Here is a 16,401-nt window from a genome sequence, read left to right on the forward strand (position 1 = left end):
GGGTTTGAATTCTGGCTCTACCAATAATAGTCATGTAATCTTTGGCAACTAACTTAGTATGTCTGTGCCTCTACCAACCTACTTGATTAGGTTGTGAGGCCTTGTGACTTAATACAAATAAGCATTCAGCCAAGTACCTGAAAGAAAGCACACTCTGTCTACTCTCCTTACTCCCACACTTTCCAGTCTTGATCACTTTGTCCACTCCTCCATTGAACCATGTGCATTTTGAGAGCAAAGGCTGCACCTTTTAGCTCCACTCCTGGGTTCAGTACAGTCCTTCACTGCTGACTCCACCAATTAGGTTAGTAAACAGTCTTCGGTGATTTTGAAAGCAATCAAATGGAGACCAAAACTTGTTTTCTAGCAAATTGAGAAAAACCAGCTAATAATTAAAACAAACAAACAAAGAAACAAAAATCAATATGTGACGTCATAACTGAGAGATGTCTGGTTCTGTATCCTATTGCCAGTTCCATCCTTACAAGTCCCTCTCTAGGGAAAAACGATAATGCTTTGTTTAATGCAACCATCTTCTTTTAAGGGGGAATTGATTTTCCCTCCCTTGGCAAAAATTTTTAGTGGTCTTACAAAGGGGAAAATAAATCCTTACATTCACATCTTAAATGTTTGGATTTTCAATTATAAAAATCTGTCTTTCTAAGACATTCTAGAAATGGCGGCAGAGTGGAAACCTGGCTGCTGAATCTGTTTTAAGTGCTCTCAGCAGTTCAACTTTCTAGTTCTCCACTCTGGGGCAAGCATTTCTCAATTGGATGGGAGTTCCAGAATACCAGGACTTTTATCTGTCTTCTAGGTTTGGGGGAAAGAGAACTGTTTTGATTCCCAAGACAGGGTTTCTTTAACAAAATGATTGTCAGAAATACCCCTGCTCTGTGCCCTTCTACTCTCATACTCCAGCCACGAAGAGAGAGGTATCATTTAATGAGTCTTACTTGTAAAGAGGATAAAAATAAAAAGCAGAGAAAGTAGTAGAAGTGGGAAGATGTCCAAAAGTCATAGCCCCGTTACTGTGTGTTTCTAATTCTAGCCACAGATACAGCAGTGGATCCAAAGGAATTTCTTCTTAACAATCTAAGCAAGCTTCTTTTAAGTTAATCATATATACTACAAACCTTTAAAACAGCCATTTCTAATCTGCAAACCATTTTTACAGCTCTCTACTTGTCTGTTTTGCCTTGTGATGAAAGACTTATCTCGCGTTGTCCTTGTCCTAAACTCAGATGTTGACCACGAGAATGGACAAAGATGCAAAGAAAAGTATCAAATATCAAAGAAGAAAATAATGAAGTCTATGTTTTCCCCAGTCAGACTTTTTAATTTACCTTGGGCATGTTTTGTAGTGTGTGGCATGTTTTCTAAAAAATATCTGTTTGTGAGTGTGCACGCATGAGTGTATGTGTTTGGGATTTTTTTGTTTGGTTTGGTTTGATGTTTGCTGGTGTTTTTGTTTTCGTGCCATATTGTTGGTTTTGTGTTTGTGAAATGTAAAAGAAGACGTTTCATGGCCTAGTTTAGCACCTCCAGAATGTCTGGCTCTGTTTTTTGCCTTGAAATGGACTTGGCTGTTATCTCTAAGCAAGTCACCCTAGTAATCTACCCTGCTGTTTTCCCAACTCTAAAAGCTGAACACACTTGCTTCCACCCCCTAGATAAGACTCAACGGCTATTTAAAAAGTTCGCCAATCTGTCGCCTCCCCTTAGGCTTTACACAAGGTGAAGAGCGTTAATATTCTAAATAGTTCTAGCCCTCTGGCCTGTGTGTGTTTCAAGCTGCTTCATCATCCGTACAGAGCTTTTTCTTTAATCTTCCCCAGGAGCGTGTGTACAGGTTCAAATGGTGATAATTACTATAAAACAATTGTGTTGTCCTTCTCCCAATAAAAATCGCTCTGTTAATCAGCCAATGAGTAGCCCCCTTGTCTGAAGACCCTCATGCCAAACTGGCAGGGTAGAATGTGGCCGCAAATAAATTAGCCCACATGTGATTGCATGCGAAAATACATTGATTTAGGATTTTTTTCCTCTCTTGTTCAACCTGACAACTTGTCTAAATAGGCTTCTGCCTCGACCTGACAGCTCGTGGACAAGCTGTGTACAACAGGTCATTAAAACTCAGTGCTCTGAATATGGAAAGTACAAAGCAGGGACAAAAGGAGAAGATTAAAAGATAAAAGGATGAACAAAAGAAGTGGGGGCTTAGAGGGGGTGGGGCTTTAATTGTGCTTTCAGATGTTGTCACAGGCTGGATTCTCTGGAATAGCTCCAGAGATGGATTTTGGGGTGAAGTCTATTTATGAGGATCAACACCTAGAGAAGGGAGGAGGTGCAAGTAAGATTGAGCAGAGGGAGAAGCTGAGGTAGAAAGCAAGCTGGACAAAGTCTCACTACCTCTTCTCTCCCCTAGGGGGCTTAGTGGCCCTCTGTGTTGGGCTGACATGACTGGCCCTTGACACTGCCCCACTACCACCACCATTCCATCAGTCAGTACAAAGGCAAGAGTGTGCTTTTAGGCTACGCTGGTTCCCTGCAGCTGAGGTAAAGCCTAACAGAGATGACAACTGGGATCCAAAGTCTTTCCTTGGAGGGAAATCTGGGCCATGCACCTCTATATCTGCCACGCAGATGCTCACAATGGCCTATGTGATCACAGCCCAGCTCTCTGCATCTCTATGGTCATTTGCCAGCTCAGATCAAGTTACAAATCTCAAGTTACAGCATAATAAAAGCTCCTTTTATTAAGCACTAGTTACTCCCATGCTATGAGCTCTACCTATTCCACCTCATTTAACTCTCATAACAGCCCTAAGAGGTAGGTATTTTTATCCATTCCATTCTTTAGATGAAGAAACTCAGGCCAAGAGGGATAACATGTCAAAGGTCATGTTAACACCAGGTTGGCATGTGAACTCAGGGCTAATTCCAAAGACCTCTTGTTTAACCATGACACTGTATTGATCAAACAGATATAGGTCTGTAGGTTCCCTCTGCAGCATCTTTCAGGATCCCCATCCACAAGGATTTAATACAAACACTTCTATCAGGACTGTTAGAGCTCAAGAAAGATCCCATTTCTTCGGCTGGGAGAAACAGCCCTGTGTTCTCATGGACCCTTGCCTGTTTCTGACTGCCAGACCCAATGTTTTACATACCATGGATTATATTTGGCTATCTGTGAATTCCCAGGGAAGTCAGTCCTAGAGATTTATTCACCTGGGGAAGGACAGCACAGGAAGCAGAAACAGGAGGAGGGAAAAGTTGGGCTGCAATGCAGTTCCATCAAAGGCTTTGCCCCGTAGGGAGCTCTAGAGCTAAAATGGTCATTTGAGTTGTCCTGAGTTGGCCTAAGGGAGCTGAACCGTTATATATTGTGCTAGACAGCCATTGGGGGTGATAGCCCCAGAATGGAGAATGACTTCGGACTCCATAGCTCCCTGAAGCAGAGGCCAATTGCAAAGGGAGATTAAGCTGAGAACCGTTAGCTGCAACATGTACAAGCTGGAGGTATGAGTGCCTCATTCTTTAAAGGGGTCCATGAGGCCAATCACAGCATCCACTACAACCAGCGGATAGCATTTAATTTTCAATCCATTTGTTTAACAAATATTTACTGAGCACCTTCTGTGTGCCAAGGCATTACGCCGTGTCCTAAGAATTCAATAGTGAACAAAAGAGGAGCCCTAACCTCTTCCACATATTTTAGTGTCAACAAATAATACTTTAGCATAGATAATGAAACAATTTTCTCAGCTTGTCTACTTCTTTGTAATAGCTATCTAAAATTTTAATTGGTCTGAAAAGGACCATTTGGAGACTGTTAATATATATTATCAAACTTTTTTCCCAGAGAATTAAAAATTGTAAATGTAAATTCCTCTAGTTTTGAGAATAGGAGAAGGAGAAACCAACTTGGCTAAGAGACATCTGGTTCACATAATGAGGAAGTGTTTGGTATAAATCGAATTTGAACACACCAGTTTTCATCTGGAATCTCAAAAGGCACCAGAGATAATAACATCTAATTCTTCATCTTTTTGTTGATAGCACCACAGCATCAATGACAAAAGTCAATTCATCAAATACTAAACTTTTACCAAACACCTATCTCATTAACCTGTTTCCTATCTAGGAAATTGTTGTTTAAGAGATTGGGTCAATTATTTCCAGATGCAGAAAGAATAAATAATATGGCTGAGCCAGGTCTCCTGAATCTAGGAATTCAGTTGTCCAATAATTTCATTCTTGACTATCTGTTGAGCACAATCAAAATGGTGGTTAAATGGTGCCATAACTATCATAGCTATGGTGCTTCCTTGATGACCCTGGCATACAGGCACCCAAATCCTCCCCTGTGCTTTTGTACCATGGTTTTCTTTTGGATAAGGAAAGAAGAGAGACAGGAAGGGTTGCCTCCACTCTGAGTTCTAACTAAGTAGTCATGAAGGATAGCCTGACATTTGCATTTTCAAAGTATTTTTCTCACTCACCACATCCTCCAATGAGAACCATTACTTCAGCGTCTAGAAATTTCTGTCTCATTCTCCCTTGCAGTGTCTAGTGTTCCATTCCATCAGGGCAGGTAAAAACTTTGTTAGTCCAATTCAAAACGCTGGTTGGAGCTCAGGTTTTAATGGGTGATCCCGATTCATACCGATATCCCTCTGAGCTAGTGTCTGTAAGTCAAGTGTGTTTGAGACCTGGTCACTGGTTGTACTGTTCAGATCTTAGTGGCAGATTTGATTCACAGTGGGTTTCCTATAGACAAAATGACATCAGGATTCTGAGATTCCTAGAATAGTGGATGTGATCATGGGTATAAAAAGCTGCTATTTCAAATGCCAGACAGAATGAATAGAAGCAGGTCTCATCACCCACTACTCAACAGGGGAGAAGCACAGTGGTCTTCTCAAATGGACCACTCAAGTGATGGTCAAATGCATCTTTGTGTAGCAAGAATTGTGCTGAAATTGCCTGGGGAGAAAAAGCCAGACATTTCTATAATTCGTGAGTAAACGTAGAACTGTCAGGACAGAAAGAAAAAGGATTGAAGCTGAAGCAAATATTTGCCCAGAAAAGATCAACAAGTTGTACAACTGTCACATCACCCGAGCTGAGCAAGACTTGCTCTGGAGAGAAGCCAGGATAAACCCTAAGATTGTAACTAGCAAGGCAGAAATGATCACAATGGCCTATATATCAGAATGAGGTACTGTTACTTTCCATTCCTTTTAATTATTTTATCTAAATCCATGCTTGCCAGAAAGATGTGTATTTAGGAAATCATGGTCCAAAGATTTGCTGATGGCCTTGGGTTTTCACTTGGGTTGTCAAGTGAGCCCTCGGGGAAAATGTACAGTACAGTGTTCTGGAACTTCCTACCACCATAGAGTTGTTTCACTAAAAAATAATAAATTGAATAGCAATAACAACCAAAGTTCCTAGCAGACAACTTCCATTCACATTCCCAGGTAATCATGGTCACATGAATTCCAATTTCACTCCAGTTCGAAAGAATGGAAATTGTAGATTTTTGCTTTATTCTGAGACCTGAAACATCATCAAAATTTTTGCCTTCTTAGTTATTTCCCTCCACAACTAGTAGAGAGAAAAAGGCAAAAATTAAGAACAGTATGGAAGATTTGAATAATACAAATAACAAACTTGATTTAATTGTCATACACATGCATGCATATATATACATTATATAGTTCAAGTGTGCGTGAAACATTTACCAAAATTAAGTTTATGCTTCAGTCTCAAAGCACATCAGAAAGAGTTTTGAACAATTGAAATCACTTAGAGTGCTTGAATTATGATAAAAGATTTTACATATGTATAGCTAGAAAATCCTCAAATATTTGTGAATTAAATATTATGCTTTCAAATAATCCTCAGGTAAAAAGTTCCCATAAAAATTAGAAAATATTTTTAATTTTGTAACAATGAAAACACAGTCATGTACCACAGAGTAATATTTCAGTTAACCACGGACCACACACATGATGGTCCATGAGATTATAATGGAACTAAAAACAATCCCTATCAACTAATGACATCACAGCTGTCTAGCAGCATAGTATAGCAACACACCACTCACGTGTTTGAGGGTGCCAGTATAAACGCAGTAGATTTACTGTGCTGCCAGATGAATAGAAGTATAGCACATACAATCATGCACAGTACATAATATTTGAACATGGTAATAAGGAACCTTGTTACTGGCTTGTGTATTTACTACACTACTTACCATTATTTTAGACTGTACTCCTTCTACTTATAAAGATTATTGTTATAAAACTGCATTCCATGTTATGGTGGCAACAGCCTCATACACATCATGCTACCCGCTGCGTTAAGAGACCTTGTCAAGTTGTTGATCTATACCATCTAGGTTTTGTAAATATATTCTATGATACTAGCACAATGAACAAAAGTCACCTAATGATGCATTTCTCAGGATGTATATTTATTAAGTGATTCATAAGTGTATGTAGCACAGCAAAACTTGTGGGACGCAGCTAATGCCATGTTTACAGGAAAATTTGTAGCCTCAAATTCATAAATTATGAAATAAGTCTAAAAGTCAATGATCTCATTCTCCATTCCAAGAAGTAAGAAAAATGAAGCAAATTGAGCTCAAAGAAAGTAAAAGGAAGGAAATAATAAAAAATAGCAAAAAAAAACCATATATATGTGTATATATACACATATAAAGGTACAATAGAGAAACTTAACAAACTTGGTTCTTTGAAAATGTAATAAAATGGACAAGACTGTTGGAAGTTTGGCCCAGCTTGAGGCAGAAACATGACTTAAACTCATGCCTCATCCAAGTGTTCCTCCAGTGTCCTCTGTCACAGGAAGTCCTAAGCATATTTGTGGGACGTCTGACTGTTCCCTGGGTTGGAAAGATTGTAGGAGAGCTAGTTAATGAGTTCCGTGGAGGCCAGGGGTGGGGTTGGGAGTGTGACTCAGCGCCCAACCATCACACAGGACATAAGGAGCAACTAGGCTCATTTTCTGGAGCTTCAACAATCAATCAAGTGGAGAGTCTCAAACTGCCAGGAGCTCTTTATCAAAAAGGAAAATTTCCACTGCCCTCCACTTTAACATTTTTTTATTCTCTTCCCCCAACGGTGCTATAGCACCGTGTGGTCATGGACTAAATTTTTAGATGGTAATACAATGGCTCGCATTTTCACATCAGTTGCCCTATTTAACAAAAGCAATCCTATACACTATTTTCCATCAGGATTTATCTAGCTGAAGCCTCAGATATTTTGCTAGCCTCCTTCCTAAGCTGGGAAAACTCAGGCAGTATTAGTTTCAGACCTCTGAAAAGCTTCAATTTGAACTAATGCTTTCTCTATCCACTTCTTACCAAAGTGTTGTCCACAGCGAGGAGGGGAACTATTGAGTGCCTACTGTGTGCCAGAGATATTAAATTCATTATCCCATGTAATCACCACAATCCCTCTGAGCTACTTTCATTTTTCAGAGAAGAAAACCAAAGGACAAAGTGTTAAAATAGTCTCACTACGGTCATAGGACTTTCACTGGCACTTTTATTTTTCTTTTATACCAAAGCTCACTTCCTTTAGATATGATCAAGCGAAATAACTAAAGACAGAGTTGGAAAGTATGAAGACCTTGATTCCAGTTCTGGGTCTGCCACTTAAACCATTGAGGGCTTGGGCAAGTTAACTGACCTCTGTCAGAAAATAACGCTAGCACATGCATTCTGGGACTGTAGAAGAATTAAGTGAAATGATGCATGCAAGCGCTGAGTTCTGAGCTTGATGTGGATCATAATGGTTCCTGCCCCCACCCTGTTATTTCTGCTGCACTTGCTGCCGCTGGATCACTTCATGAGCCTATATGGCTCTGCTGCCTTCACTTAGCTCCAATGCTGAACTGATGACTGCCCTAGCTCCACGCAATGCTATTCTAAAGAACCGAATTCACCAGCCAGAAAAGGCAATGAGGAAGTTACGGCTAATGGTGCAGCATAGGCCTCAGGAGTCAGGTCCTGTGGGTTTTGCTTTGACCACTGAGTCACGCAGTGACCAACAATCACACGCACATTGGCCAGTTCTCCATTGTTCATCAGGAGTAAAGACATAAACAAAAGGGACCGCTTTGTCCATGAAAATTCACCACCAACCTTAAAACCTCATGGGAGGGGTAGGTTAGGAACCACAATTAACAATTTTTCACGATGGAAGCATTTCATTCTTTTATTAGACTTTCAACTTCTCACCTACCGGGCTGGGCTTCAGGAGTATCTGAGCATGCTCAGGGAGGATAGAAGAAAGGAATACAAAAATGCAGCTACGTGGAGAATCAAAACTGAGTGCAGGCAGTTGTGTAGTCACTCATTGCATCCAAAGCACTGGGACACAAAATTTCATTTTTTTGGCTTTTTGGCTTTGGCCTTCTGTCAGGTCCACATGATTTCATTTGTGTCAGAAACAATAGTCTCTACAAGTAGGAAACCTTCCCAACTCTGCTCTGGGCTGTAGCCAGCAATGTGCTAGAGGCTCCCAATTCTTGCTGGGTTTGGCCTTCCAGAACACTCATCACAAGTGTAGTTGTTTATGTTGTGGCTGATTTCCTTCATAGGTCCAGCATGAAACACCAAAACCGGCACCTACAGGATGCCTGCTGAATATCAGCTGAATGAGTGAGCAAATGAATGGATGAATGGGTAAACTGCTTCCTCTTAACAAACCAATGCTTGCAGATGTTACTTGTTGCAGATTTTGACTTAGTGCTACTGTCCAGCCTGGTTTCCTTTGCCATAGTTTACCTCCCAAGCAGGAAATGCATGTGTTTGTGTGAGGTTGACCCCTCATCCACTTTCAACCCTGACCCACTGGTGCTGGACTATTCACAGGCTCTTCAAGCATCCTCCAAGGTGCAAGGACAGGAAAGAAAGTATGCGGCTTCCTATTTGCTGATACAGTGACTCATCTTGCTTTAATGTCACCTTGTCACATTAGGGATCTGACTACTGAGAGATAGGGCCAGCAGAGCCACCTCCTAAAAGTCAAACATACCCTTGGCAGAGCTCACTCAGCTCCTGAAGAGAGAGGATTATTATCTAAATGTTGATTATTTCATGAGCTCTTGGTGTGGCAACATTTCACTGTGAATTAAACAGACCAAGGATCTTGTGAGTCTTAAAGAGACAAACACCTTCTGTATATTTCTCCCCAAGGAAATAGAGATGGCCAGAAGGCAGAGGAAGCATTTGAGTTAAAGGTGAGCTAGAAAGGTAGGTATCCCAAAAAGTAGGACTGAGGAAGGGGCGGTTGTGTAGAAGGGATATCATTACAAAAGGGGATCTTAATGCTTTCAGCCTGTCCTGAAGCAGCTGCTAGTGAGAAAACACAAACACTCACAAGGCCAGCACTCAGCTACGGGTAGAGACTTCTACAGCTCACGGATGCACAAGGATATCCTTGATTCTGATAAAGAATGCCCAGGAAGCTATCTGCTTGACCTCAAAAAGCATCACTTTATCATTGGCCTTGCAGCTTTTCTGACTACAAATAAAAGCCTGGCTAGAATAAATAGGTGGTGTTGGTGCCCTGCCCAGAGTCCCTTTCTGGCAGGTGCACCCTCCTCCCAGCTGCTGTGAGCTGCTGGCTGCTAAGTGCTTACAGCTTCAGCCTTCTCTGGAGGATTATCCTCAGCTAATAGGAGCAGAGTCTCCAGTCCACGAATGCAATACCCCCTGCAGCCTACACAGCCAATGGCTAATTGATATAGGGACATAAAAATCCAATTCCCTTGCTTTGAAGAGGGACATCTCTGGTGCTACCCATGTTTGAAGGGCCATGGTGGGATCAGGTTAAAGTTGGAATCTGGCTGGATCACATCCTTGCATAGCTCCCTCCCTTACCCTGTCCTGTTGCCTGCCCTCCCTTTCTCTTGACAGTACTTTTTCAATTGAACTTGAACAAGAATGTGCATCTCAGGCACTACTTCTAGAGTTCAAGACTTAAGCACTAATACAGCAAACACTGCACTTACCATGTGCAAGGGCTGTGCATGTATGAACTCACTGAGCCCTAACCAATCTACCATATGAAAGACATGTTACTATTATCTCTGCTTGGCAGCTGAGACAACTAAAGCACAGAGAAGTCAAGTAATCTGCCCCATGTCACAGGGTAAGTAATGAAGCCACAATATGACCCCAAGCAGTCCAACCCTTAAGTACAATTCTCACTGATTCTCATAACTCTTTTAAGACCCACTTATGTTCCTCTTCAGAAAGCAAATTTAGCCTTCACTCATGCCTTCTGCAAGCTTTTAATATCCAGGGAATCAAGGACAATTTGAAACTATAGTCCTGAAAAAGAAATTTCACTGTGATGGTTTCTTGCAGTTGCACCTCCCCCAATACCAACCAGCATTATATAAAGATTAATTTCATACTTGAGCAGATGCTGAGCAGTCAGCATTGCTGTGGCTTCAGAAAGTATCCTCCTTAAGAGGAAGTAAGAAAGACAGCTTGGGAGTGCAGCCTTTCCCAAGTGAAATTCTACCAAAGCACACTCACATGTTCACACGGGAGGCCACTGGAAGTTATCCAAGGTAAGGGTATGGTAATGGAGCGGAAATTGGTGTAACCACATTAGAGAACTCTTCAGCAGCATCTAAAGTGGGGTGCACACATACCTATGCTCTGGCAACTCCACTCCTAGGCCTATACCAAACAGAAAGTCAATACAGGTTCACCAAGAGAAATGCTTAAAGCAGCATTAGCTATGTCAGGAAAAAAACTAGAAACTGCCCAAATGCCCATCAAAAATAGAAATGAGGAAGTCAGGTATGATGTTGCACATCTGTAATTCCAGCATTTGGGAGGCTGAGGCAGAGGATCGTGTGTTCAAGGCTAGTCTGGGTTACGTAGATAAACCTTGTCTCAAACAAACAAAAAGGTAGAAAGGATAAATGAACTGTGATGTATACACACAATAGATGACTCTATGGCAATGAGAGTAACAGAACCAATGGTAGACATAAAATATGCACGAATTTCACAAATCTGATGTTGAATGAAAGAAGCCAAACACAAAGGAGTATATACTACACGGTTCCATTTACATTAAGTTTGAAACCAGATGTGACTGGAGGGAGCATGAGGGGGTCTTCCAGAATGCCAGTCATGTTCTGTTTCATGATCTGGGTACCGGTTTCACAGGTGTGTTGACTTTATGCAAATATACCTAGCTGTAGACTTACAATTTAGGCACTTCCTCTATGGACACTATATTTCAATAAAAAGTTCAAGATCAGGTACAAGACAATTTTGTTAAAGGACAAAGAAGACCTCCCCACATAGACAAGCTATCTTTTTTTTTCCTGCAAGAGAAATTATGCCAATGAAGACCAAAATGTTTCTTAGCTGGTGACTTCACAAGTGAGTTCAAATTCCTTATGGAGATAATTTAGTTAATCTCTCAGAAAACTCTTTAGTCCTCAGATTCTGCCCTACACTGATCTTCAGAATGTCTTCTCTATCCCAAAGCACCAGGCTTAAGCATCTACACAGAAATTGGACAATAGTTAAGAGAGACATTCATTAACCCCATCCGTGTTTGTCCAGAGCACTTGCTTATGATGAGGATGAGCAAACAGAGCAGTAGAAGGCTGTGGGTTACATGGAGTCAGTGCCAATGTGGCAGGGAGACCCAAGCAAGCAAAGGCTTCCTTTGGAGGCTCCTCCAGGGCCCATCTATTCTAGAGGTGTTCCCCACCTTCCATTCTTCAAGGCAATGAACAACCTCAAAGACACCAACAATCTAGTTTCCAGTAGCCCCATCAATTTATTTCAATACACAACAGGGTCCCTGATGTGGAAAAATCAGATTTCTAGGCCTCTTCAACATCTGTTTCTGGCAATCAGAATGTGTTCTCTTTTTCCATTGCAAAAAGCAGCTGGTGAGTCGTCATGCCATTTTATTTTTTTTAAAAAAGAACAAGTAAAGTACATAATGGCTTCTGAGAGATTATTTGTGACTTCACCAAAGTGGAGCTGAATGAAATACTCTCCCCTTCACCACATGAAAGGCCTTTCTCCTCTGATAGCATGAGGACAAAGAATCAAATTTGAGAAAAGTGTGAAGGCACAGTAGTGATTTATCAGACATTGGTTCTGTCCTTTGCCTATAGGTCTTGGGGTGCCGGTGTATTATTCGTCAGTTTGCTTCACAAACATGTATTGAATACCTACTATGTATATCAAGCATTGTCTAGGTGCTGAGCCCAGGCAGTGAACTAAACAAAGACCCTGTTCTGCCTCTGGAAGCTCAAATTCCTCACAGAGGACTTATTCGCAACAAGACAGAGTGTTGTGTCAGGGTCATGCTCCTCCAATGAAGCTTGGATTCCCTTTAGAGTGGCCCGCATTCAGAAAAATGAGCCAGCTTCTCAGGCTCCCTAACAACCAACAGTCCCTACCACAACTTCTGCTGGTCACCGCACTGCTCAAACTCTTTCCTTATGGTGGAACTGTGGCTGCAAGCAAAGATATAACGTGTTCGTCACAGAAGGCCTTGGATGATCTGTTCAATCTCATCTCACTCCCCCAACACACACACACACACACACACACTTCATTCAGGTCACATGGACCATCCTTCTGGTTCTCGAATGTGCCAAGCTCTCAACGACAGTAGGACCTTTCTACTAGCTGTTCCCTTAGCCTGGATTCCCTTACCCTAGATCTTCTTAAGAGAGTCAACAATATCTTCTTGTTCAATGCCACCCCTCAGAGAGGCCTTCCCTGATCATCACCTAAAGTAGCCCCACCAATCAGTCCCCACATGTCCCCATAGCAGTACCTGGGCTTTCCCGGTCTCTAGATGTGCCCCATAGAGTGCAAGTTCATGAACAGTTGGGACCACATCTGCCTCTGGGTTCCTAGCACCTAGAACAGTGCCTGGTGTAAAATGAGCATTCAGTACATATATGTTTAACAATGTAATGAGCAAAGGCATGAATGGCAAAATATTCAAAATAACAAAAAAGTAGAACAATTCGAGATTTGTTAAATAATCATGGCAAATCTCTACAACCAATAAAATTGACTCTTTTTAAAGTACAAATTATGATTTATATTTGGTTTACATAATCTACTAGCAAATCATGAGTAAGTATATCCTATTATAAACTATTTCATTACATAACAAACTGTTTCATTACATACATTGTAAGGAAAAGTACTGGTGAATGTGTATGTGTATATGTGTGTGTCTACTGGGTATCAATATATTTTTTACAGAAAATTTAAAAATCACTATTGTAGAGGACTAATGACAAGGGAATATAGTCATACTGCTTTTAGTGAAAAAAGTGGGTTACAGAAGAATAAAGGCAGGGTATGGTCATAAGATAAAATGCTACATTGAAATGTTACTAGCTAAAAAATTTGAACAGGCACAGAAAACCAACTTAAAAAATTTTAGCTGAAGTATTCAGTAGATTTGGGAGGAGGGATTTGCTTCCTTCTCTGTACGTGTCTTTTAAAAAAATTATCTACATCGAATGTCATTTTTGAAATGCAAGCTATTTCCAGAACATACTATATTATACTCTTTAGAAAAGCAGGCTTTTCTTTACTAAAAGTGTCTCGATCATCATGTCATAGTGGCAAACAGGCGTTTAAGGGCCTAAAGAAAGCATAATTATGACTAGGAGTTCTCTATACAGTGCTTCATCTCACATTATCTTGTCTATGACACAAAAGGGAGTTATCCTTATTCACATAAGAAGAAACTAAGGCACAGAGAGGTTAAGTGTCTCATCCACAATCACAGTGCAAGTCAGTGGTTGGCCTGGCAAAGAACCTGGGCCTCTGATTGCTAATACACTCCCTACACTCCACCTATTTTACTGTCACCTTGATACTTTATTGTGCAGTGTGGGACATAATTATCCCCTTTTCACCTCTGCCACTGAAGAAGTAAGATTCTTTCTCTTGTTCCTCTGTCCTTCTAATCCTTAAGGCTGCCAAATCCAGAAAATGGCTTATCCACTCCCTCAATCACTTCCTGTCTCTTGGATCATCCGGGTATTATCACTTCTGTGAGTTCATTTCGTACATTGGAAACACTGTAATGTGGAGGTTAAGAGCCACCAGGGTTTAAATCCCAGCTCTGCCACGTAGTAGCTCTGTGATCTTGGGCAAGTTGTTTCATCTCTCTGGGCCTTGACCTCCTCATCTGTAAAGTGATGATGATGATGACAACGATGATTTTGACATCATAGGGTGGTTATAAGGATTAAACTGATTAATCCATATAATACCCAGAAACCATCTAGAATCATGCTCATTATTATTAGATAGCTTTCAAGATACTGTGACCAAAACATTTCATACAATGTCCTCTGATTTTCCTCATTTTCCCCCTTTCCCTGTGGTGCAGAATGGAATTCCCTCCATCCCCTTTCCTAGTTCTATTCCAAGAGATCTGATTTATCCCTCGTATGTACTGGCTACTTTCTAGCTATATGTATGCGTGAGCCCCTCTGAGGGGCCGGATGCAATCAAGAAAATTAATGGGTGTCTCTCTTGTGGATATTCTGTTTAACTCCCAATACCTGTTATGCTCTCTTCCAGAAACAGCCCAATTTTTCCTTTGGGTGTAGATCTCTCCCTCATGCTGAAGTGAAAATGTTGTAAGTGAAGCTCCACCTTTCACACCAGGGTGTGAAAAAGAAAAAGAGAGAGGGAGTCAGTTTCTGGTAGGTCCTGTCAAAGCCTCCTTCTGGTTGCATTAGCAAGATTTGGAACTGAGAAAATAAGGAGAAACTACTCCCCGCGCCCCATCACCTTGGGAAATATGAGAATAAAGTCAGTGGACAGAGGAAAGTCAGTGAAACAGAGCCTCCAGATGGACGGACATGGGTCTTGGTGACAGCACTGGAGTCCCTGAATCAAGCCTTACCTGAAACCAGTCTCCTTTCTTGACCTCTCAGTTATGCAGAGCAACACTGTCTAATTTTCCCTTAAGACAGTTGGAGTCAAGTTTTTTTAAACACTTGATGCGAGTCTTAGCTGATAACTTCTTGCAACAGAAATGTCTTTGAGGTCATTAATAAAAACAGCTGAGAGCCTACAGGAGCATGCAGCAAAACAAATGCCTGAGGAAAGTTTAACATAGAACATGGCAAGTGGGTATTCTAGTCTCTAAGTAGCTCTGGGAAAATTCAAATTCAACTCCAAGGTTCTTTGTATGACCCAGTTTCTATCTGCCTTCATTTCACATGAAATTGTCCCTATTCATTCAGAGTTGCCTAAGGGCTTTCCACCTAGAGTAGTTAGACACCCCAAAACAACAACAAAAAGACAGACCATCACTTCAATAAAGACAAGAAGCAAAGGTGGTTAAGACAGAATTCAAAACATAATGGAGTTGTTTACTCTATGCATGCAAAGGCCCCAGCATCAGGCTCACTGAGAATTAGCAGCTATCCAAGGTCAGACATGGAAGATGGCAGGATTCATGATTTCATCTTAAGGACAAAAGCTGTTTTGGTTCGAGCCTGTTATCCTCAGAGGGGCTACTTCAACTGAGTTCAGAACATTAAAGCTGTTGTATACAACTGGTATCTGGGCTGTTTGTATAGTGGACTTCAATGGGTAATGTCCCAAGAGAGTGAAAGCCATGTCACTGGAATCATTTAAGTTGGGCCTGGATAGCTATCAACAGTAGGCACCATGGAGAGATTTCTATATTAGGAAAGCAGCCTAATAATATACAGCCTGACATAGCAAGAGAACATATGAAGTTGAAGGAGGAAAAACTGGATTTATGTTGACATTTGATTAAGCCTTCTCCCACTCCTAATTCCCACCCTTCCCCCACTCCCACATGCCATGGTTGAGTTACCTATTGGGAAGGCAACATTTCCTCCCAACCCTATTTTCCTTTCCCTTTACCTCTGACACGTAAAGAAGTTGCCCCTGCCCAAAGCCAGGCCCTTCCATTCCTGTCGGTGGCTGGTAGACCAGAATGGCAGCTGCCTGGGCAAAAATGCAAGTCATCAGCAGCAGGAAAAAGAGGAGAGCTGGGACAGCTGGCTCACCCTGCTGCCTTCTCACCTTTTCTCTACTTCTTAAACCACCTTCTTGGCCGCCTTCTCAGCAGGTGTGGACTGGAAAATGCTGCAAGTGGTGCCATGCACAGGCCAGCACCACTGTGTCCCTGAGTCAGTCACCAGTTGTGCAGGGAGCTCATACACCAAAGGGGTGGCCTAAGAATGGCTGTCCTGGTTAAAGAGCTCTACTACAACCATGATTTCCTACTAAGGAAGGACCTTGGGCTGGCTTTTAGTGGCTTCACACTTGAAATCTTAGAGAAT

The 16,401-nt window shown here is 41.4% G+C and overlaps 1 long non-coding RNA gene across 1 annotated transcript in view; it reads right to left on the reverse strand.

The window, feature by feature from the left end:
- LOC141419856 (uncharacterized) overlaps nt 1-16,113 on the reverse strand; it is an 83,239-nt gene extending 67,126 nt beyond the window's left edge. The window contains exon 1 of the long non-coding RNA XR_012444564.1: nt 15,980-16,113. This is a non-coding gene — a long non-coding RNA (uncharacterized lncRNA). The remainder of the gene's footprint in view (nt 1-15,979) is intronic.
- Nucleotides 16,114-16,401: the final 288 nt, after the last annotated feature.

Source organism: Castor canadensis, chromosome X (assembly GCF_047511655.1).
Source record: "Castor canadensis chromosome X, mCasCan1.hap1v2, whole genome shotgun sequence".
In the NCBI taxonomy this organism is placed as follows: Eukaryota; Metazoa; Chordata; class Mammalia; order Rodentia; family Castoridae; genus Castor; species Castor canadensis.